Source organism: Zalophus californianus, chromosome 10 (assembly GCF_009762305.2).
Source record: "Zalophus californianus isolate mZalCal1 chromosome 10, mZalCal1.pri.v2, whole genome shotgun sequence".
Taxonomy (NCBI): Eukaryota; Metazoa; Chordata; class Mammalia; order Carnivora; family Otariidae; genus Zalophus; species Zalophus californianus.
The window spans coordinates 28,769,816-28,793,985 of NC_045604.1; the positions used below are offsets into that span (position 1 = coordinate 28,769,816).

A 24,170-nucleotide genomic window follows, 5' to 3' on the forward strand; every position below is an offset into this window, starting at 1 on the left:
ACATCCTGACTCGGTCAGTGCCTGCCTGCCTGAATTTGGGCACATCCCGTTGCCACTCTGCTCTGAAACACTGCTGTGAAGCTCATGTGCAGACACATGTGGAAGTGCTTTGCGAACCATGATGCTCTGTACAAATGGGGTTCATTTAACTTTCCCTGACTCTGCTCCCCTCCACTGATCGGGGATAGACTCTCCTTCTCACAGCCCCTCCCTCTCAGACCCTTCCTTGTAGCCTGAGTCTAGAATCCCCTGCCCACAGTAAACCAACTCCCTTGTGCCTTCAGCCTTTTCTCTGCATGTTCCTTCCACCTGCCACTTTATTTGACAAAAGTGCCCAGGATTCCTGTCCAGTGGAATGTAATCTTCCAGATCCCACTGGGCTCAAAGGTAGAGCAGCCAATCCCGATCCCCACAAATCATAAACTTGGAAACCTCCCCCGACCCTAGGCTCCTGCCACCTGGCTCCTACCGTTCACTGGTCCTCACTGACGCCAACTCTCCTGGTCCCTCCCCACTGTCCCTACCCCTCAGTTACCAGAGATTTGGGCACATAGGCTGCCTCATAGCCATTCCCTATGCACCCTCTGGCCCAGCACTCAATTCCTTCCCTCCCAGACCTTGATCCATTAATTATCCCATCCCTCTCCCGAATCTTCAACTTCTCCTCCTCTACCAGCTTCTCCTCCCCGCCATGTTAATTAATGAATTAATTGCTCTATTAATCACTTTCATTTCCAAGGGAATTTGAAGCCATTTACAAAGACACAGTCAGTCAATTCCAGATAGATGAAAAGAGTTAAATGTAGAAAAAGAAACCATAAAAGAATTCGCAGAACACACACATAAATGTTTCCATAATTTTGTTGTGGGAAAGGCCTTTGGAAGCCCCACGTCAGAGGCAGAAATTATAAAGGAAAACACTGATAGACTTCAGTGCATAAAAGTGAAAATCTCTGTATGGACACAAAAGCCCTTTTAAAAAGATTCAAGCCATCAATAAACTATGAAAATACTTACAACACATAGGGGGGACAAGGGAATTCTACCAAATCAATAAGAGAAAGCAAATGGTCCACAGAATAAAGAGTAAAAGACTTGAACAAGGAATTCACAAAATAATACATATAATTGGCCAGAACCTAACAAAAACAAAAGTCCTCCTTAAAATCGAAGAGATGCAGATTAAATGTTATCATCTTTGCTATTAATTTCACTACCTTTTAGAAAAGGTATAATATCCAGTTTGGGAACAGGGCCACAGACACTGCTATGGGAACGATGCCGGACCTAGAAATGGGTCCTGGGGAGAGGAGGAAAAATGTAGGCAAATGATTATGTACGAGGAAAATGCTCAAGTTGACTCTCTAAGGGTAAACTGGCCCTGGGTGAAGATGGAGACAAAGGACATGTGGGCAGAGAAAAGACCACCATGGTATGGCTGGTCCACCTGAGCCCACCGGGGTGTCCCCTTTCATACTGCAGAGAAAGCTGTCAGCAACTGCACGGGACTGCTTATGGCTGTTGTCAACCTTTCTCTGACCTTTGACTCTGTGGCCCAGGCCCAGCTATAGGCTAAACTGTGAGAAGTCAATATAGACCTCTAAACATTGATGGATTTATAGAACTACAGTGTGAAATGACTGAGAGTCAGGGCTTAGAGGACTGTTCTGCTAACAGAGGAAATAATTTCCTCTAGGAAGAGAAATGCTCTGACCCCCTCCTCCTTTCCTCTAATTTGTACTTTAATGATTTGATGCCATTATTGGATGAACTAAAGTAGCCCCCACCTCCTCCAGCAGAGAAGGCAAAGCCATGTGTGTTCAGGTGCCCACAACCAGCTTGCCTCCACTCCTCCAGTGGCTGCCCATCACCTAGGCCCACAGGACCACATCCAAGGCTTGCCTGACTCCTGCCTCCCTCCCATCTGTCTCATGCCCACCTAGCAGGCTGTAGACTGAAAGGACACTCTAAGTCACCCTCTGCCTGCCCACAGTCTCCCATGCAGGGCACCGTGCCCCATCCCCAGCCCCAACATGCCAAGGACAGCCCCACAGGAGGGCCTGAGAAGTACTTTCACAAAGAGATCTCAGAGGGTACTAACAGCAGTCTGCAAAGTAAGAATAGGATAAAATCGAGGAACTACAGTCAGGTGGAGAAATAGCGGGTGTTTACTATAAGGAGGAACACCATGCTTTAGCCTGGCCTCAAGACGGTAGTGAGAATTCTTCCCCAGTAGAGGTAAGAGTAGATTTACTTTGTCATCCTCCTATCCAGCCACTGCGCTAGTTATCAGCTACATGCATCAGTGACAATGCCAAACAGGACCAGAGGGGTAAGAATAGACCTGATCAAAGGTGTGTGTGGTCCCTGATCTGCTGACCTTGGCCTCCAGCACAGAGCTGAGCCATGCACTGGCCAACTGAACGAATCAGCTGATCACCCATGAGAAGGTCCTAAGACCACTGACCCACTACAGCTCACACCCCTGAGACTTTAGCATTCCCACGGTCAATCCCTCCGCTGGCATAGTACCACTCAGGCCACTTCTGCCTCTCCCCTTAGGCCTAGTCTCATCAAACCCCAGTGTGGGGACCATGGCCATGTAGGCACCCCAGCCCACCCCCTTCAGGAGATACATCTATGATAGAACCCAGAACTGCATCTTGGTGCTGCCTGCACCTCTCCTGTGAACTTCTCCCCTATCCACATTGTAGAGTCCAGGGATCCCCCCAAGAGCCCAGCTCACCTACATTGTCCTCAAAGCATCCCCAGGCTCCCCTTGGCCCAGGCTCTCCCAGGCCCTCCCTACATCTAGGATTGGCCAGATTTCCAGCCAAGAGAGACTTAAGGCCGAGGAAGCTGCTTCGACTTCACTTGCCAAGGGAGCAGATGCAGTTGCTGCTTTAACTGGACCATCATTTTTTCAAAAGCTCGATGGGAAGAGGATTTAAAAACATTCCTGTGGTAGAATCACAGGAGTCCCACCCCTCCCTCTTCACTGCAGCTGGGGGGCCCTGCTCTCTCCTCCTCCCCAGAGGATAGCCCTCACCTAGACCAGGAGCAGCATGCACACAGGCGGTGATGACCACCATCCCAGGTGGGAGTCTGGGAGAATCAGACTACCTTTGGGGTGATGGAGGAGGGATCCCCAAACACACTGTGTTCTCTGAGCCTGGTGGGAAAGGGGGCACAAAGGAGCCTTCCTGGTTTGCCTTTAGAGTGGAAACTCACAGGGGCTCAGGATCTTTACAGAGATCTCAAGAGGACACCCAGCATATCTCTCTTCCCTAGAGAAGAGCATCAGTATCTCGCTGAGGCCCAAGGATGGATTCCCTAGACCACAGCCATCAAATGCATGTCTGACCTCAGGATGCACTCCTCAGCCTCCATATTAACACTGTCTTTGCTGTGATCAACAGCTCTGGGCCTTCCAGAGATTGTGGAGGAGGGAGGAAGAGGGCATAGATCTAGTTCACAGGGTGGAAACCAGAAAAGAAAATCAGTCATGGGCAGCTCTGCAGGAGGCCTCCTCCTCTTTTTTTCTCCTTTTTCTCCAACATTCCTCAGATCTAGCCAGCTTTCCCTGTACCCTTCATATCCTGTTTGCCTTGGGTGGTACTAGGCGCCAAGATGGTTCTAGGGCATTGCCCCATAAGAGGCTATAGGCAATAAATGAGGATGGGGAGGGAGATAATGGGCCAAATCGTCTGGCCACATGCTTAATATGCCCAGTTGGTAGCAGGTGGCACAACTGGGGTAGGTGGGGATTGAGGAGGAAGACTATGGAGTTCTAAGTCTCTAGCTGATGGGAGGCCTGAGGAAAAGGGGGGGAGCGAGTATTCATGGGGGGTGGGGTCTTAGCTGAGACACATGGACAATGGTGTTTTCAAAGTTCAAGGGTGAGGCCTCTGTCCAAATGATCTCTTCTGGGGCCTAACCGCATATCTACTGGCCACGGCATCCAAGTTGCATTCTTAATGGACCAAATGATTTGGGAGACTCCCATGCTTACTCTGGGGCTCAGTTTCTCCTTCTGTGAAATAAGGAGAAATCCTTTCCGCCTCCTTGCTCCCCATTTCTTCATGTCCTGAGCAGGCTGAACAAGGCGGTATCTAGAAAATGTTCAACCTCTTGGGGTATTAAGAAGTATTAAAGTCCCTTTCATAGTATATAACAGGGTTAGCTGTAATGGTCTCCATTTCTTGGTTCTCATTGTTAGACAAAATGTCCCAGAGAAGCAGGATAACCTATGTGTCTTTTGGACAGGGCCTGTTCAAGAGAAAAGAGCTTGGCTATCAGGACTGATCTTTTGTAATACCTTCACAATATATCTGGGGAGGGTCCCAGGCAGAAGGCTAGGAGCTGGGAGTGTTAGCAAGGAGCCTCTTTCTTTTTTATGTGAACATGTATGTGCATATGTGTGTGCACACACATGTGGTATTGGGGGATCCTACCAGATCCCCTACTCCTAAACATGCTCTCTCTTCCTCCTTCTAAGCGCTCTGATCTGAAATTTCACTTAACTTCAGTGAGCAGATTCTTTTTTTTTTTAAAGATTTTATTTATTTATTCATTTGAGAGAGCGAGAATGAGACAGAGAGAGAGAGAGCACATGAGAGGGGGGAGGGTCAGAGGGAGAAGCAGACTCCCTGCTGAGCAGCGAGCCCGATGCGTGACTTGATCCTAGGACTCCAGGATCGTGACCTGAGCCGAAGGCAGTTGCTTAACCAACTGAGCCACCCAGGCGCCCCCAGTAAGCAGATTCAAGAAGAGGGTCTCAAGTGTCCCTTAGTTCACTCATTCTGGGGATCCCTGTCCTCAATAAATTACATTAGGGAATTAGTACTTCCCATTAACAAAGCTCATTGCACTTTCAAAAGGATTCACAACAGGATCCCTTTGTTCATCAACACACACCTTGGTTGAGTACCTCCCATATGCCAGGGACTTGCCAGATGCTGTGGCAATCACAGTGGCTGAAACCCAGGCTCTGCTCTCAAGGAGCCAACAGTCTGGTAGGGAGAAACATACACAGTCATCACAAGCGCATATGCTGTGTGTCAAGGGAGGCAAAACAAAGTGCTATAGGGATGTGTGTGTGTGAGTGTGTTGATGAGGCAGAATCTGGGAAGGCTTCAATGAAGAGGCAGCAGCAGAGTTGGGGGTTGGTGGTTTGAGGTCCGGGAAGCAGTAGATTTGATGACTGAACCTCCCATGCCCATGGTCTGTCTATCAGTGCTCCAACACATACTCTCCTCTTCGAAGAGACTCTGTGGAGTGTTAGTGGTAAGAGAATAAATTCTGGAGCCACAGTGCCTAGGTCAAAGCTTGGCTCTGCCATTTGCTGATGATTTGACCTCCTGCAAATTCCACAAACTCTGAGTTTTCTCATCTGTAAAGTGAGGCTGAGACCGGGACCTACCTCTTCATTGCTTTGAAGAGAAAATTAGTGAATAAAGGTAGTGCTTAGAACAGTACCTGGGACATAGTAAGGATTCAACAAGTATTGTTGTTATGATCACAAGGACAACGAACCCTTTTCTCAAGTGTCCCTCCAACCCAGATGGCCCAGGGATGGAGGCTGCATGGCCTGGTTGATCTGGAGCCTCCAGCAGAGCAAAGGAGGATCAGAGTACCTGCCAGGCTCTGATCAGAAATCTATAGCATCAACAGGAAAAACACTGTCCGTGCTGGATGTGCTAACACCCAAACGCCCACCAGTGGACAGGGTAGGAAACTAGACAGTTGGAAATTTTGTAGTGGAAAGAGTAAAGCCTTTTGAGTCAGGAAGACCTGGGTTCAAATCCTAGATCTGCTACTTCTTGCTATATGGCTTTAGAAAAGCTATTTTAACTTTTCTGAGCCCAAAGTCCTCATCTGTAAAAAGCAGTCTTAGAGTTTTGTAAAGATTCAATGAGAGAATAAAGATGAGATACCCAGCATGGTGCCTGGCACATAGTAGATGCTCAAGAAATGGCCAAAATTATATTAAGGAGAATAGCTGCCCTTCTTCTCAGAAGGGAAGGAGACAAATTGAAACACAGACTGGAATAGTCTGATGGATGTCAGGTGAATCCAGAGGCCGGTGGCTTCCAGGGAAATGGGGCACAGTCCCAGTCCCTGAACACAGTGTGCAGCCCTACCCAGCACGTACTTCCACCTTGTCCCACTCCACCTTTTCCAGGCTACACCCCGAATGTCGATTCTCTCATCCTCCACCTGGGGCTGTTTTATTTTTAAATCCAACACTTTTTAGTTGCATTTACCAACTGCATGCCAGGCACTGTTCTGAGCTCCTTACCTATATTAACCTGCAATTGCCCTATGAGTTGATGGAATTATATCATCATTCCCACGACACATAAAAGGACACCAAGGCACAAAGAGGCTAAGGAATTTGCTTGTGATCACACAGCTAGTAAATGGGAGAGCCAATATCAGAGGCACAATGGAACCAGCCTGGGCCTAGAACTATCCTGCTCTGCGGCTCAGCCTACAGACTCAATCCAGGCCTCCCCACCCCCCACCCCACTGACTCCCTTCCACCCCCAACCTCCCTTTTTCAGCCTTGAATCATTCTGGCCTCAGGCCCCATCAGGACAAACAGAGGCGACTGGCTCCTCAATGTTCTGCAAACCCCAGAGCCAGAAGTATTTTTGGCCTATAAATATTTTACTCTAGCTCAGAATGTGGTGAGAGCTTAAGCGCCAGCTCCCTCAGATCTGCGGGGCCAGAGGAGGGATGAAGGGAGGGAAGGCGGGCACTGTATTCAGCGGTCCCTCCCAGGTCTGGAGGACTAGCCAGGCTGCGGGTTGCCAGCCAGGACTCTCCACAGCCCTTTTGCCCTTGAGACTCCCGCAGCGGCGGCGGGGGGTGGGGGGTGGGGGTGGGGGTGGGGGGGGGTGGGCGGGGCGCGCGGGGCGGCGGCCGTGGTGCTGATAGGACAGCTCCTCCTGCAGTGGCCCCGTTAAAGGAGCCGCGTCTGCGCTTTGTGAATGTAGTTAGGATGTCCATTTCCAAACGTCAGAATATTTTAACCACAGCATGGAGAGGCTGGATATGGAAGGGAAGAGAAGAGAGAGAGAAGGGAAAGGAAAGGAAAGGAAGGGAAGGGAAAGGAAGGGAAGGGGAGGGAAGGGAAGGGAAGGGAAGGGAAGGGAAGAAAAGAAGGGAGGGAGGGAGGAAATGCAAACAAACAAACAAAAACCATCTGGGAGGTGGGACTTGGTGCTGGTCAGATGATTCCATCAAGGGCTGAGTGAATTTGGGCAAATTATTTCTCTTCCCTGGTGTGTTATTTAAAAGCTACAAAATAGGAAGGAAAAACTTGGCTTCTCAGGAAGGAAAGAAAAATACTGGAATAATTCATGGTAAAGGTTCAGAGTATCTCTGAATTCAAGCACTGAGGTACAGACCCTGCAGAGTAGAGGATGGTGGTTAAGAACACAGGACCAGGAGCCAGAACCACCCCCTTCCTATAGCCTCCCTCTGCATCTTCCCAACACCCCTCCTTCCCCCCACCCCCAGGCAAATCTAGCTTGCAGGGTTGATTCCTAGCTTGTGGTCCTAACCTCCTTGGTCTGCTTCCTCATCTGTAAAACAGGAATAATAATAATAACAATATCTATTTTATAATGTTGTTATAAAAATTCAGTGAGTTATAATAGGAAAATCACTTAAGACAGTGCCTGGCTCATACAAACCCATACAAATCTCTGAATAATGCTAGTTATCATTGAGTCAAATAGATGATCAGCACAGCATGTATCTCCCTCCCTTCTCTCTGTTCTACTCAAATTTCCCACTGGTACCTTTTGTCACCCACTTCCGTCAGAACAACATAAATGTTATCACTATATGCTTCCTTCTAACCTAAATTTCTATTTCCTTATTTGAGTATGAACAGGACAGACAGTTTACATGGGATTGGGGCAGGGAGGATAAAAAAAGTTGGAGAAGTTTCCAAAATAAACCGTGGCAGGGGTTAGTGAGAGAGGTGGGGAGACCTCTTTCATGGAGCCCCTTCTGAAATTGATGCAGTCCTGACAGCACGAGCGTGGCTTAGGGGCAACCTCGTCAGAGGCAGAGGGTGGACAGAATGACTTTCAGGGATCCAGGCACCACAGACAAAACTCCTGGACTCACGCAGGCCTCTTTGCCAGCTTTCTTCCTCTACCTGCTACATACTGTCTTCTGCCCCTGAAAGCCTGAAGGGTTCCTGCCAGGGCCAAACCCCAGATTGGGGCTTACTTCTGGTTGGAGGTCCAGTCTGGTGCCTGGAGGCTGACCACCTCAGTGAACAGAGAGCTGTGCCCTCTGATGCCCCAGCAAAGAGGTGACTTGTGTTGCCTCACCTCTCGACCAAGTACCATATAGATAGTGACTCACTCACTCACACTCACTCACACACACTCATGTCTACACACTGATACACACACACCCCTATCTGTAGCTTCAGTCTGTCTGCTTGCTCTCCCTGTCCCTTCCCTTTGGCCCATCTCTCATCCAGCCCAGAGATGAGAGGGTGCCCTGTCTTCCTATCTTTTTCCATCTCAAGGGCTCTGAGCTCTCCAGCAGTGTGCTTCACAGGCTTTCCCTGGAAAAATGGTCCCCAATGCCCTCACTATGTGTACACAATTTTCATTTAGCGTTTGTGGATTATAGACTTGTTAAAGCTCACACATGGAGGTAGGGATGGGGGAATAAGGGCAATTGATAACATCCCTAGGTCTAGAGGAAGTATCTTGTCCCAAGTCACTGCTGAGTAATGGTAGTGCCTGGGGTGACTCCTGGTCCAGTGCTCTTCCTCACACTACACAGTCTTCCCTCCCTATAAGACACCAAGGCTGGGCATCATGGGGAGGTCCCCAGGGCTGAGGACAGGACTGCAATGGCCATTTGCTAAATGTTTCTCCTTCTTACCCAGCCTCTTATCTCTGCCAGTCTCTCAGGACAGAGATAAAGGAAGATCTGAGATGTGGGTACATGGTGGTGGGTACAAAGTAGAAGAGATTTGAAGCCATCCCCCTTCCCCAAGCTCTTAGCCTATAGACCCTGGCTTTGGGCTCCAGTAAACCAGCTAGGCCTGGTCCTTGGCAGAGAAGGTGATCAACCCCATCAGTATTGAGAGACAGGATGGGCAGCCAGGCGTGTTGTCTTCAGGACAAGCATGGACAGAGTGAGCAGAGCATTGACAGGAGGCAAGGAAATAGGTCTGCTGACTAGGACTTGGCAGGCACAGGGTGGGGGCTCGGTATTCCCAGTGCCTGCCTGGCTGGCTCCTGGCTCAGAATGGGGATTAGGATTGTCCACAGTAGTGGAACTCATTATTCTCCTCCCCCATCTCCACCCCTGGAGCCCAGGGCTCTGCCAACACCCTCAGGAATTCCTTTAACCTTAAAATGGTAGAATGGTCTTCTTGCTGGCCAGATGGAAACATGTTCTTACAGAGGAAGATGGGACTGGCCAAGTTAATCTTAGGTAATATCAAATAGCACAGTTTCCTGGCATTTACAGTAAATGATCACAGTGGTGCCAACACCCTATCTTTCAGGCCCAGTCCAGCTGAGCCCAAGCCCCTTTCCCAGGAGGTGGCTTCCAAATGCTGTACTGCCCAGACTTGGCATTCTCAGAGCAAGTCTATCACACTCCCAAAGAATGATCCTTAGCCTCATGACTCTTCCAGCTAAGCCCAGGCCGACAGGCAGGACATGCGTAGCAGTCAAACAACCTATGTAGGAGAGATGTTCACTGTTCCGCCAACGCTACTCTGAGAATCTCCTGTCGCATCTCTCCACACTGGAAGTTTGTTCAAATGTCTAACTTCCAGCCCTCTTGCTAAGAATCAAGTCCATTTCCTGGTTCTCCAGTTTGGGGGTGGGGTGGGAGAGGTTGTTTCTCACAGCCTCTGGCCTTGTGAGAAAAGTGAATTTTGAGCTCCAGGGAGTGGCCCCAGAGCCACCCAGCTGAAGACTTGCACTGTATCAGCATATTGGCATTTTTCACTGATTTGATCCATATAAACGGCTCCACTGTCAGGATCCTTGGTTCCTTTTCAATTAGCCAAGAGAAATGATTTAGTGCTAATGAAAATCAATGGCTTAAAGCTGTGCCACAAATCACGGGGGGCTGAAGGCTTGGGTTATAAATACCTCCCAGGAAGCTGAGCTGGTTCAGGGAGTACGGGCAGTCCTACACAGCTTTCCTCTGCTCCAGAACATCTCCTGCTCCTCACCCCCCAGCTCCAAGAGCCCCTCAGGCTGCTCCCAGGATGTGCTATGCTTTCAATGAGAACGTGGGAGGTCTCAATTACAAGAGGACTGTTGCCTAGGCCCCTGGGGAGCTGCCCCACAGACAGTGCATGTTGTACCCCCATCTCATTCCCCACCCCCACCCCGGGGTGTGTGTGTGTGTGTGTGTGTGTGTGTGTGTGTGTGTGTGTGTGTGTGTGTGTGTGTGTGTGTGTGTGTGTGTGTGTCTAGTTGCTTCCTCTAGGCCACTGTTACCAGAGCTCTGGCTTCCCAAGCAATAGCTTAGATTCCAGATGGACCCTGGAGCTTATGAATGGGGGAGGAGCAGGAGTAAGTGGAGCCTTGGGGGTGGGGGAACTCATCTCAGACAGAGAAACTGGAACCTTCTAGACCCCCAGGCAGCCCGCCAGATGACTGCCTCTCCCCCCAGACCTGTCAGCTCTGTCTTTCTCACACTCACTTTATTGTTATTTTTCTCCCTCAACTCAAAGCCTGCCATGTTCTTCCATGAATGGTTTTTCCAGCCAGGCAGATGGAGGAATATCACTCAACAAGCCCCACACACTTTCCAGGCCACAAAGTCCAGGGCCACTGGGCTGGGGCAGGGGAGGAAGGTTCCTTGGTGCTGGGGTGGAGAGGTCTGGGGGATTCTGGACTGCTCTTAAAGGCGTCCAGACCCAGAGGCCCTGCCACTTTGCCATGTGGAGGCTAATACCCTGGCTGGAACGCCACATCCAGGCATTTGGAGGAGGCTGGACTCTCAGTCTGACTGCAAACCCATCAGTCAGACTGGGCTGTGAGGTGCAGACCAGATCTGCTGCCAAGTTCGGTCAGCCTTAGGCTGGCTATGCTAGCAATGAGCCCTATTTTCCTCAAAGACCTCAGAATGTGAGAGGAGTGGGAGTGTGGGTAAGAGGCATGAGGGGGAAGTTAGAGGCAGGCCCAAAAGTCAAGAAGCCCAGAAGTCAGACCACTGGATGGGATTCCAGTGCTAGGTATCTCCCTGAATTATTCAGTCTCTAGCTTTAACTTTACCATCTGAGAAGTAGGGCAAGCAATTCCGGCATGAAAGAGAATTCAACTTATTCCTCATTCCTGAGCAGTGGAAAGAGAGCATGGGGTGCCTGTGTGTCTTGAGTAAAACCGAGGACCCCTGTCCTGCTGGCTCCACCAGCTTCCCTCAGAGCTAAGCTAAAACTGTGCTTGGACCCCCATTCCTGCCAGTACAATGCTGCCAAGCCAGGACACACCCCCATCCCCCTTTCTGCAGCAGCACATTCGTGTGGGAGTCACGGGCAGGGGAGAGGCCAGGCCTGACTGCAGCCCAAGGCAGGGGGCCAGGCTGCAGGAGAGAAGTCTCCCCTCCCGCTACTGACCCCCATCATGGGAAAGGATCCAATGGGCTGTGAGGCTCCCAGAGTGTAGCTCCCCAAGGCCCAGAATCCTGACGGACATCAGGAGGCTAAAAGGTGAGCTTATGGGGTTCCACACCCCTGAAGCTGGGAGCCCCTCCTCTGCCTCTCCTATCATGCTGAGCAGGCCTAGAAGTGCACCTGTCCCACCCTGCCCACACCCGGGGCCTCACTCAGTTGTCCTGTACATCCTGGCACAGGGTCTCAGAGTGGGGCCACCTCCGCCTGGAAAGGTGGGTCAGGTTTGACCAGAGCTGCCCAGCAAACAGAGCTGAAGTAACGGCCACCTGAGGTGGGATGTATGCCTTCACACATTTACACCAGAAACCCATAAGCCCGGCAGATCAGCACTACTTACCCACCTCACTCCCACCCTGAATGACCGCATGAACCTTTTGTGACTTTTCTGGGGTGTTCTTCTTTTATAAGCTGGGTAGCTTCAGGAACGTTACTTATACCCTCCAAGCTTTGATTGTTTCATCTAAAAAATAAGGGTATCTATCTCATGGAGTTGCTATAAAAATAAAATGAGATAATGTGTGTGCCTTCGTCCATTTGGGTTGCTTTAACAGAATATCACAGACTGGGTGGCTCCTAAGCAACAGAACTTATTCACAGTTCTGGAGGCTGTGATCATGGTGCAGGCAGATTCGGTGTCTGGTTGAGAACCTGCTTCTTGGGTCCCAGGCTGCTGCCTTTGGCTGTGTCCTCACATGGTAGAAGGGGGAGGGAGCTCTCTAGGGTCTCCTTTATAAGGGCACTGATTCCATTCAGGAGGGCTCTGCCCTCATGACAAAATCACTTACCAAAGACTCCACTTCCTAATACAATTACCTTGGAGGTTAAGATCTCAACTTAGTGATTTGGTGCGGGGGGGGGGGGGTACACAAACAATCTAAAGCAGAATGAAAAATGCTTAGCACAGTAGCATGTGGAACGTGCTAATAAAGGTTAGTTCTTATAAAAATAACAAAGCACTCATTAGAAAAAACTTGGAAAATCTAGAAAAATACAAAGAAGAGGAAAGCTTATCATCTACAAACCTACTAGCCTACAGTTAGCATTTTTAAGTGTTTTGGTTTCATCCAGGCTTTTTACGATTCACACTCATATATGTTATATATGAGTATAATATATACTATACAAATATAATACATATAGGATACATTTACACATGTATATTATTATAAAATCGTGATTATACTTAACATACATATCTTCACTTACTATGAATTAAGCATTTTTACTTTTCATCTAAAAATCTTGAAACTGTTTTTTAAAAACATCCTTATTAATAGATCATAAACCATCATGCAAATGCATTATACAGAAATGACTTAACCATTCCATCATTACTGGCCACTTAGGGTGTTTCCAATTCTCCACTAGTATGTATAAAGCTGTGATAAACATGCAAACAAGCTTTGCTTTAACCTTAGCTTATTTCCTCAGGCTTCTTTCTTAGAAGGGGAATTACTGGGTACAGGCGACAATCTTATGAAAATTCTCAGTCACAAACTGCAGACTGCTGTTCAGAAAGATTCAATCAACGTGTTCTTCCTCCAGTGGTGTTTGAGTGTCCGACTCACTGCATCCTTCGTTCACAGCACTGAGGGGCATACATCAGGATGGCCCCATTCAACAGTGGGGCTGCAGCCTCTGCTAGGGGCCTGGCCCTCCATGTGGCCGCACATGCCAAGAGCTTTTGCAATGTTCTTGGTCAGGCCAGTCAGGGAAGCAAAGCTGGAGGCAAAAATGTGTGGGGTGGCCCCACCACCAGCAGATCCTGCTCTCCCTGCCCTCTGAACACAGAGAACAAAGGAACTGCTCTCCTTGGGTGATTTAAATTAGAGGTTAGGCGAGCACTGTCCATAAAAAGCCCCAAATACTAGGACTGGGGCCTTACTGGTTCTTCTGCTTTGGAAGTTTGGAAGGGCAGAGAATGCTCAGGGCCAGGTGCCTGGACAGGATGACAGGAGCCTTGGCCCTAGCATATAGGCTTGAAGTACATGGACCACTGAGGAAAGTGCCAGCCAGATAAGGTGGCTGGGTGGGATCGTGGAGTCCCTACAAGTGCTAGCCACTGGGTTAGAGGGGTCTTCCACGCACTATCTACCCTGAATAATAAGTATGTCCAAGAAAGCCCTGGCTGGTCCCTGGCCACTTGTCCAGGTAGATAGTTCCTAGATGTTCTGACCGGCTTAGGCTTCCTCCCCCTTTCTTTGCAGCCCTTCCTCTTTCTGAGTGCATCACCCGACCGCCATTCTAGGTGGCCTGTAGCCACCCGGGGAATGCCTGTCAGGCCTGCAGCACTGTGGCAGGAAGAGCCAGGGTCCCCTCTGTGAACACCAGTCCGGGCACCTGGAAATCCAGAGCTGTCCTCACTTCCTTTCCCATCTTCTCTTTCCCTCCTTTTCCCTGCAGGCTTCCTCCAGACTTTTGAAACAGAAAGACAAAGGAGGGGGCGTGCTGGGGGTCAGGGGAGAGAGGGGAGGCAGGGGCTGCTGAGACCAACCACTGACTGAAGCTGGACAGACCAGGAAAATCTCACAGGGTTCACACACCCCCACAGTCCTTGGGCAGGAGCCTGTGTGGTTCAAGATCTTGTTTATGACAGCCCCCATCCTCCAGCTCCTGTCCCTGACCTTAGCCCTTTCCTAGATGCTGCGTGCTTCAGGCATGGCCCTGTTCAGATACACTCCTACCTATCCTACTGAAAAACATTCCCCATTACCTCACTCAAGCAACTATTGAAAAATCCTCCCTCATCCTTCCTGAACTGACCCACAGAAAGGTGATCACGTGGCCCAGCGCCACTCTATCTAAACACAAAATGCCTGTGGCTCTCATCCTTGGCTCTCGCATAAATGTCCCTAAGCTAGACTCTCTCTCTCTGCATGCAGACTGTCACTCTCATGACTTGTTATCTCATGAGGTTTTGGTTGAAGCTATCTGTGATGCTCTCTGGGGGCCCTGAGAGCAAGCAAGTTGTTGCTGGTAAAACTGCATGAATGTCCTGAAATACAGGGTCTCACCACCTCCTCCTACCACCACCTAACTTTTTCTCTCTCTCTCTCTCTCTCTTTTGGCAGTACTTGTTGTCATGGAGATTCTAACACAATGGGGCAGGTAGGAAGCCTGTTGCTTGGCAACGAGATGCTGGAGGTACAGGATTGGTTGCTGAGGTCTAAGGGAGCAGAAAGGATGATAAGGGGAAGGTGGGAAAGTAGAGAAACACCCTGGGGGGGGCGGACACAAAGGCATAGGAGAGAAGCAGAAGACAGGACCAGGGTGAAGAGAAAAAAAAATAGAAACGAGAAGAGAGAACGCGCAACCTCCCTGGGGCTGGGTCACCACTGTGTATTTGCTCGGATGCCCTCGGTAAAAACAACAAAACAAAACAAACATACATTAATATATTTTCATAGCTGCATTTACATTGTAGCACGATGAGTGGAAATTTAGACAAAAAGAAGTTCCTAAATATCAGAGTGGGGAAATTCTACAGGGAGACTCTACCGTCCAGGGGAACGATGACAGGCTTTACATAAAAACACTTGGGTTTGAATCTCCACTCTACCCTTGATGTGTGACCCTCTCAAGCGACATGACCTCTCTGAGCTTCAGTTTTCTCGTCTTCCAAATGGGAAGAGCAACATGTACCTCACAGGCTTGTTGCAAGAGTCAATGAGCGGATGTGATGAGCACAGGCACAGAGTGGATGGGCTCAGCGAGGGGTCGATCACATGGTTAGGGTTGTTGGCCTTTTGTGACCAACCACCCGTTGTTATCTTAATCACCATGATTAGGACCAGAATAGACAGGCTGTGTGGAGGAGTGGAAAGGGCCCGGTTCCCAGTGTCCAAAGACACTGGCTTCCATCCATACCAACACGCCTACGGTCTGAGACGTGGGCAAACTATTAACCTTTCTAGGTCAAGTTGCTCATCTGTGAAATGGGGATAACAATCCCTCCCTCAGAGAGTCATTAGGAAGATCATATTCAAGTAGGTTGGTCAAGAACCTACCCTATGGATGTCCTAAATGCCGGCACTCCGACTCCTAACTCCCAGCTCTCTGCAGTGGAGATCTATAGGTCTGGGCTGGGGCCACTCTTAACCTTCAAGGAAGGGAAGGGTTCAATGGTGCCTGGGTGCTCTTCCTAGCACCCAAATCACATGTGATTATGGCAAAGACAGGGAAAGAGAGAACACAGACTATGTAAGACAAAGCAAAGGCACATCCTCCAGGCTCATTTCCAAGCAAATTAATTTTGCCAAAGCAATGACTTCTGTCAGCAGGAGCAAAAGGCAGCAGGGGAGGCCTGACAGCAGTGATGGGTAAAGGTGTACAACCACCATTTCTGCCTAGTTCACAATGATGAGAATTTCCATGCTGCGACCACATGAGGACTGTTCATGAATATGGAAGTCACCACATCCTAGAAGAGGTATTCAAGAGAGCAGGACTGACCTATGTTACCCCGAGGCAGGTGAAGCTTTGGCAAGCCACTGGATGCCTCCCAAGAAAGCGACACTGTAAAAATCCTTTGGGGCCCGTGAAGTTCACGGAATGATTCTTGACGTCTAGCCTAAACCTTTTCTGCTGTAATTTTCAGTTCATTCTTTCTGCTTCTGTCCTCAGAGAGCAATTTAACTGGCTGAGAAGGTAACTGTCTCACCAGCTTCTAGGTTCACGCCAGGACTGGGGAGGCAGGCAGGAGGGCAGTGACTCACACAGACGCTATTTAATTCAGCTGTCTCACTGTCTACAGTGCTTCCCGAGCTCTAGCCCCCAACACCCTACATCCCTCTGTGGTTTCGAGGCTGACTTTTCCAATAATGCCACCAGGCATCAGAGGGATGTGGGGACCATTTCTGCTTGGCCTGAGCCAGGCCTGCCAGCCTGGGGGAGGCTGAGCATGGGGGCTGAGTGGGCCTGGAGAAGGCCAGAAGGAGTGTGAGCAAGGGGGAGGTGGACAGCCAACTCCTAGTTCTGCTCCCCCCAGCCTAGAGCAGCATCTTCCTTTGAGCAATCTTCTTAGGGGGCTCAGAAGGCCTGCCCCTGTGGCCTGAGCCTGGATGACTCTAAGTGGTTTCATGTACAAAAAGATAATTTAGAGAACGATTAATCGTTGCTTCAAGAACACAGGGTTGCTTTAGTGCGATGGTCTCCAGTTCATTTTCTCCTGTCCCTGGGAGGAACATGGAGAAAAAAGCCTGCAATTGCAGCAGCAAGAGAGCTTGAGGGAAGACTTTGGGAGGTGGCCTTGACAGTGACTGGGTGGGAGAGAACAGCCCTCTGACACTAGTGGCATGGGCCAATTGTTTAGATTGGGGAGATTTTCATTTTGGATCCTTAAAAGGTGGACTTTTGCAAAACCACTCATTCCCTCTGGTGGGTCAGGGGTGGAGCAAGTGTGAGAAACATACATAATGAGCTCATCTTGAGGTGCCATGGGGGGCAGAGGCTAACTTGAGCTAGGTTGGGCTTGGTCCTTTCCAAAGGGCGGCTGGAGACTGTGCTGCAGCTGCATGAGGGAATGGAAAGGGGTCTCCCCTGCTTTAACTAGTTTCGAATGTATCTGTTTTAAATCTTGGCTCTCCATGTTACAGCTGAGAGAGTTTGAACACCCCTCTAATCGAGTCGTTCCCTGGAGCTGGATGGGGGATCAGTGACCACTATTGACTAGCTTTTGCAGAGGCCTTAGGAAAGGACAAAACATCCCAGGAGACAGCTCTGGCTCTGAAGATGGAGGAAATGAAGCTTCCAGAACCCAACTTCAGGTAGGGAGTCTGTCAAGTGCTAGAGGGTGGTTAACTCAGGATAAACTCGATCCTAAGGGCTTTAGCATCAGGAGAGCCCTTTGCTCTTCCACTGGGATTGAGGGATCAGACACCTAAGTGCTGTAAAGCCTCACCACTCCTGGAAGTTTCTACTTTGTCTTTGTCTGTTTTTGTGCCCCCCACCCAACTTTTTTAAAAAATGAAGTTTTTATTTTGAAGGAATTTTAGATTTACAGAAAAGTTGCAGAGATAGTAGAGTTCCCGTATACCCTTTGCCCAATTTCCCCCGGTGTTAACATTTTACACGACCACACCACATTTGTCAAAACTAAGAAATTAACATTGGCACATTACCATTAAATAAACTAAACTTGACTCAGAGTTCACCAGTGTTTCCACGAATGTCCTTTTTTTGTTCCAGGATCCAATCCAAATTCCCCCATTGCATTTAGACCGCCCCCCTCCCCCCCCCCACTCCGCCTGACTTTAAAATTTAAAATTTTCTTTTGCAAACTCAGCCTCTCTCCACCATGCTCCAGGGGAAAAGAGGAAGGCATTTGGGTTACTGTTCACCCTTGGAATGATCTAAGCAGGATAATTCTGGGCAGGACACGGGGCAGGAGGATAAGGAAGAGAAAGCCTCAGGGTCGATGAGCCAAGGGATAAGAGTCATTAGGTGGCCACCCTCCACCCAGAGGATCTCTTTCCTTCTGGAGCTCTTCTGCCTTGGATCCTCCTATACAGAGTCATTCAATGGTACAAAGGCTTTTAGGGATGACCGTGGGGTCTCTGTCTCTAAGAGTCATAAGAATGAGATGACGAGAGGCACAAGATGAGCTGCCCTGCTCGAGACCTTTCTCCTCTAGGGCAGATAACTTGGCTTGAGCTGCCCCCTTGTTTGGAGCCCAGAACTTGGCCTGTGACTTCAGAACTCAGCCCCTATTTCTGAGCACACAACACTTCATAATAAATAGCAGGGAAAGTGAAGCTGAGATGAGCCTGCCTCTCAGCAGAATTGTTTCCAAATAAAGTGTTATTTTTTTCCTCTCAAGCTCTCCCTGGAGATGACTATGGCGCTTAAAAACCACTAAATATCTTTCCGTGTTTATGACACAGACACCTTCCCATCCTCCCTCTGTCCCTTAGCCTGGTCTCTTTTATAGCAATTACATGAGTGGTGCTGAATAAGAATCAGAGCAGCTGCTAGCAAGCCTGCCTGATGGGTTCCCCTCCTAGCAAGAGGGGCTCATGGGAAAGGCTCTGATTTCCTAGAGATGCAAGATTCATGGAGAGAAGCTCCCAAGACGAACATCAGAGTGGGCCTTAAGCCCTGGATTTGGCTGGCTGGGCGCCACAGATGCAGAGCTGCCAGAAAATCCATCCTCCTGAACCAGCCATGGGTCAGGGCCACATGAAACCTTCAGCCAATTAGTTTTGTGCTCTCTGGTCTATGAGGGGGTACAGGGAACTGGAATTGCAACTGGGGGAGAGGGGTGTTCAGAGTGGGGGCCAGCCAGCGAGAGGTTAATGGACTGGGGTGGCTTATCCCAGAGTGAAGGTCAAGGGGAGACTGGCTAATGAGCTTTGCAGATATAAAGGCTTTGTTCTCCATTCCCATTGAAAACAGGGCCTTAGAAAAGGAAGTCCCCTTCCAGTCAGAAAGATTGGGATTGGACACAAGAAAATGACAAGGAGCTAGGAAATAGTGCAACATGGGATCCAAGAAGACTGTGACCTCAACTGGCCAGAAGGCCCTCCTCTGTGGCATCCTGGCCAGGCAAAGCCCAGGTGGGGAGGTCGGGAGGGTGGGTGTCTGCCAATAGGCAGAGATCCTGCCTTATCCCTCCTCATATGCTGAGTGGGGCCAACAGAAGCCCCTGTCCCCATGGGTGGCTCCAGAAATGTTTTCTGAAGGGCAGATCCCTCCTGGTTCTAATGTCCCCCCTGATGATGATCACCTGTCCAGAAGAAGGGACAGGGATTCCACGACCTCTGTAGGGCCCTGCCAGCTCCAGGATCAGCCACAGAAAGAGGCGGCATCTCCCTGCCATCTACCCCTGCTACGGAACTGAAGAACCACAGTGTAGCTGGGCTCCTAGCAGGCTGCAGCCCCATGGCCTTTACCCATCATAAATGGCAATCAACGCAAGGACCACCCTCACTTGCTGCTTTACCGCCATCATCTCAGCTCCTTCTCCTAGGTGGGGAAGGCACTTGATAGATGACGAACTTGTGGTTTGGAAAAATGTGAGAGACTGTCCAAAGTCACAGAGCCAGAACCCAGAATTGGCCAGAATCCAGGTCCCCAGTGCCAGGCCAAGATGTTCGGTCAGTCCTGTGGTCCTGCCAACTTTTCTTGACCCTTGTGTCCTAGTGCCACTGCCCTAAATCGGGCCCTTAGTATTTCTCATCAGCATGCACAACTTGGTCTCCTGGCTCCATCCTGGCTGTTCCACTCACACCATTTATTCACCGAGGCCAGACTGTGGGTCTAACCATGACTTTCCCATCTAATAAAATCAAGCTCCTTGGGGGGGGGGGCGGGGGGCTCTAAGACCCTCTTGACTTGACTCCTCCCTGTCTCACAATCTCATCTCCCAACCTTCCCCGCCTCATACTTTTCTCATTTATCCACATACCCTGTGGTTTCAAGCCTTTCTTTAGCTAATTTCTATTCACTCTTTGCGTTCAGCTCAGACATCACCCCCTCCAGGAAGGCCTCCCTGACCTTCTATGGGGAGCTAAGTGCCCCCCCCAAAGCTTCCACAGACTACACAGTGTTGGCCTCTCAGTTGGACTCTTGGCACCCAGTACAGTGCCTGGCACACAGCAGACGCTCAATAGATGTTGGAGGAACTGGACACCTTGGCGCCTTGGCACCATGTAGCTGGGCTTGCCTCCCCTTGCAGAGAGTTGGGCCCTGCCCCTCCCACTGCTCTCTGGAGGCCCAGGGAACTGGAGTCAGGCGGGAGATGGCACACTGCACAAGGGAGGGGTCTGCCTCAGCTCATCACACTGAGCTGGGGCTCCAAAGAGTAGGGAGAGGAGGAAATGAGACACAGCTGGCAAGGAAAGAGGCCAGGAAATCGTCCCCACTAAACAGGAAGCAGGGTGGAGTGCTGGAGGCCGAGCTTCCTGAGGAGTGGGAGGGAGGAAATCTGGCCCTATTCGCTCGCTGCCCTCAGCTGCTCAGCCCTCAACTGCTGAGTGGAGCACGGGCTCTACAGCCTGCAGGAAGGTGTCTCTGCGAATCCTCTCTGCAGGCTTTAACCAGAGGGCCCCAGGGGCATGTTAGGAGGTTATGTGATAGCCTGTGGTTTGCACACTGAGACCTGACCAGGAAGCCCCAAGTCAAAACAGACGCACAGCTCCCAGAAAGACAGCAAAGCCACCTTCAGAGAGAGGTGGGAGGGGTGGGAAGGAAAGGGGAGGAAGGTGTTTGGCCAAGGTAAGTTTCTGTGAATCTCGAGAAACGCTGGGTGCCTGGGGAGGGTGGAGGCCTAGACCACACCCTCTCCTTATCCCCTTCACTGACCCCCTGCCCCCATCACAGGTCATTTCCCAGTGATGATTTCCCTTATCCCCACCCCAGATCTGTGTTCCCATTGCCTCTCCCTTGTTAAGACCCATCCCACTTGTTCATTATCTTCCCACTAGGCTGGAAGCTCTCGTGGGGCAGGGCCTATATTTTGTTCACCACCGTATCTCCTGTACCTTGTATGATCCTGTCTACATAGTAGATGTTCAATAAACACGGTCAAAGAGATGACGACATGAAATTGTGATGGGGCATGATGGAAAAGGGAATCTCACAACCAGGCACTAAATCTGGGCCAAGGACGGGGCCAAAGAATGACAAGGTCAGCTCTTGCCCAACCCATAAAAACACTGAGGACTTCTTTCCAAGTCTAGCCGATGAGCTGCCTGTTTTTTCCTCGTGAGCCTGGCCAGTGACAGGACTGGCTTGATCACACTCCCATCTCCAGTGTGTCCAAAGCTTTGGGCTAAGTTGGACTCACCTCAGGGCCGGGGGAAGGGAAAAGAGTCCCTGTCATCCAGAAACTCGGGCAGAGTGAATATGCTCTTGGCCACCTCTCCCGGCCTGATGTGAGAGTTGGGGTCCAGGGCTGGGCAGAAATAATAACAATAACTAACATTCATGGAACATTCACCATGTGCCAGGCATCACTCCCCGCACTTCACACGGATCACCTCATCTCATCCTCACAAAACCCCATAGAGAATGTTATCATTCTTGTTTTATTGACAGCCAAGGAAACTGAGGCAGAGAGAGGTTAAGACCCTTGTCTAAATCACACAGCTAGGGAGTGGAGTGGGTAATACTTAAGCCAGGCTGCTGGTCCTGAGCCGACGTTCTCAACTGCTAGACCACAGCATGTCTGCTACAAGTGCTGTGCAGAACAGCTGAGGAGACAAGCATGAAGGGGACTTAACCACAGCTTGCTCCTAACTTCACAGAGGAGGACAGTGTTGGGTCAGGAAGGACAGGGCTTGGCCCGGGAGGTACTGCACCAAGCAGGGAAAGACATCCAGGGGGCAGGGGACATACACACCATGACTGAGGGGGACAGAGGGAATGCTGCTCTCAAGTTCGCCAAAAAGCACTAGGATGAGATTTCTTCCCCCTTCCCTTGGCTGGAAGACAGTGGCCACAATGGAGGGCCCACCTCCAATCCTGAATCCCCACTTGCGCTGACAGTGTGCACAGTGGCTCCAGGCTCCCCACAACCGTGCCCCTCGTCGCTGTCCAGAGAGGAGGCACCTGGTGAATGGAAGTGAGAAGCAGAGTCAGCATCCCCTGGCTCTTGGGGAAGGAGGGAGCTTCAAGGAAGCACTTGAAGAAAGGGTGGTGTACAGCACCAGAGGAGAGGGAAGGAGAGAGCTAGGTGGGGCTTCTGAAGATTTGGGTTATTGAGACAACTTTAATGGAGAGGGCCGGTGGGGGGCAGAAGCACCCAGTGATCTGTTCTAAGCATCAGTCCGGGTGAAATGCCTGACGCTACTCCTGCATGTCTTGTGCCTAGCAGAACACCGAGCCCCACAGGAGAGCCTGACAATATCAAGCTTATGCAAGCGAGCTTCGCAGCAGAGGCAGACACCGGAGATGGCCTAGGTTACCAGCACACAGGACTAGAGGTCCCACTAATGAATGTCTCAGGAGCTGCCCAGACTCCTGGAGACGAGGTGGTGTGCTTGGACACATCAGTCCTCAGCTATGTGGCAGGCCCAGCGGCCACCCTAGTGAGCCATTAAACCACTGGTGACACAGTTAACACAAGAGGCACGAAGCAATCTTCAAACGCTTTCACATTGCTCCCTTTGGGGACTTCCTAGCTGTGCTTGGCACAGGACGTGTAAGAATAGTGCAAAGCACCTCGTACTTGAGTAATGCTTAGAACTTAACACTGGTGCATTTTTTTCTTAAGATTTTATTTCACAGAGAGAGAGAGAGAGAGAGAGAGAGAGAGAGAGAGATACACAAGCAGGGGGAGGGGCAAAAGGAGAGGAAAAGCAGGACCCTGGGATCATGACCTGAGCTGAAGGCAGATGCTTAACCAACTGAGCCACCCAGGCGCCCCTCACTGGTGCATTTCTTAAACATCCTGTTGTTTCTCTTTCTCCACTGATGCCCTCCCCATGGAGAAGATGCAAAGATTCTCTGCTCAGTGTTCCCCTTCTTAGGGCTGGTCCTCCAAGCTGGCCTCTCAATCCTTGGAGCAGACAGGGGTCAGTGAGCCACACTTTTCCCTTGAGGCCTCCTTCAGGCCAGGCCCCTGCTGGTTTCAGCAGATTCCTGTGCTGGACAGCTCCCAGTTCCCCTGCACCCGGCTGGAGGCGGGAGCTGCCTTCCCATCCAGCCGCTCAGCCCCAGTGCTCTCTGCCAAGGCTGGCTGGTGAAAGGGCCAGCTCCTCTCCCTAGGGCCCCTCACTCACCTCACCTCACTTACTATCCATGTGTCACAGAGAGAATCTATTCTGATCCTTCCTCAAGGGATAATGTCCACCTCCCAACCTGCCTTTCCTCCACTCTCCCTTTGTATTAACCCAGAGCTTTAGCTCCCCCAAGGTCCAGCAGGGCCAGGCCTCAGCAATTCTCCTTGCTGAAAGAGGGCTCCACAAAGGGCTCTGTTAGCAGTCTGGACTAACCTAGCTCTGCTGGTGGCTACTGGTCCTGAAATGTCCTCAAAATTAGCCTGACTTCTCCCACAAGCCAGGTCCTAATGCTTTCTCCTGCAGCCTTGCCAGACCCTATCAGCTTGGGAGCATTCCGCATCTCATTCCAGCAGCCTCCTCCTCACCTCCCTTTCTCCCTTTCTCCTGGGTCACTCTGAGAGCCCCACCCTTCCAACCTGGGAGGCTCTGAAATGCACAAGTAAGACGGAAATGAGTCCTTACCCTCATGATGCACTCCATAGCATGGGGCTAAGAATAGTCAGGGCTCGGGACGGCCTTTTGAGTTATCAATAGGGCTGGGAAGTGCTACTCACTTACCAGTAGACAGGCTAGATTCCTCAGCTCTTAGCTCTTTGCTGGTGGTGTTCTCAGAGCAGCTGGGTGCACTGGGCCTCTTCCTGCTCTGAGGGTGGTCCTACTACACTGGTCCCCAGGGCCTAAAGTCAAAGTCTTAACACATGCTCCTAATTCATCACCATCCCAGTGAGCCTCTGATAGCCCTAGGCTCATTGATTCTCCCTGCACCT

General features: G+C 50.3%; 1 protein-coding gene across 9 annotated transcripts in view; it reads right to left on the minus strand.

Annotated features, from left to right (window-relative positions):
* Positions 1-24,170, minus strand: part of NAV1 (neuron navigator 1) — a 238,976-nt gene that overhangs the window by 167,890 nt on the left and 46,916 nt on the right. The window contains exon 1 of one of the 9 annotated variants that reach the window (XM_027610108.2): positions 13,097-13,113. The exons of the other annotated variants lie outside the window; for them this stretch is intronic. The gene's annotated coding sequence lies outside the window, so the exon portion shown is untranslated. Of the gene's footprint in view, positions 1-13,096; positions 13,114-24,170 lie in introns of those variants that run through there. 9 annotated transcript variants of the gene reach the window in all.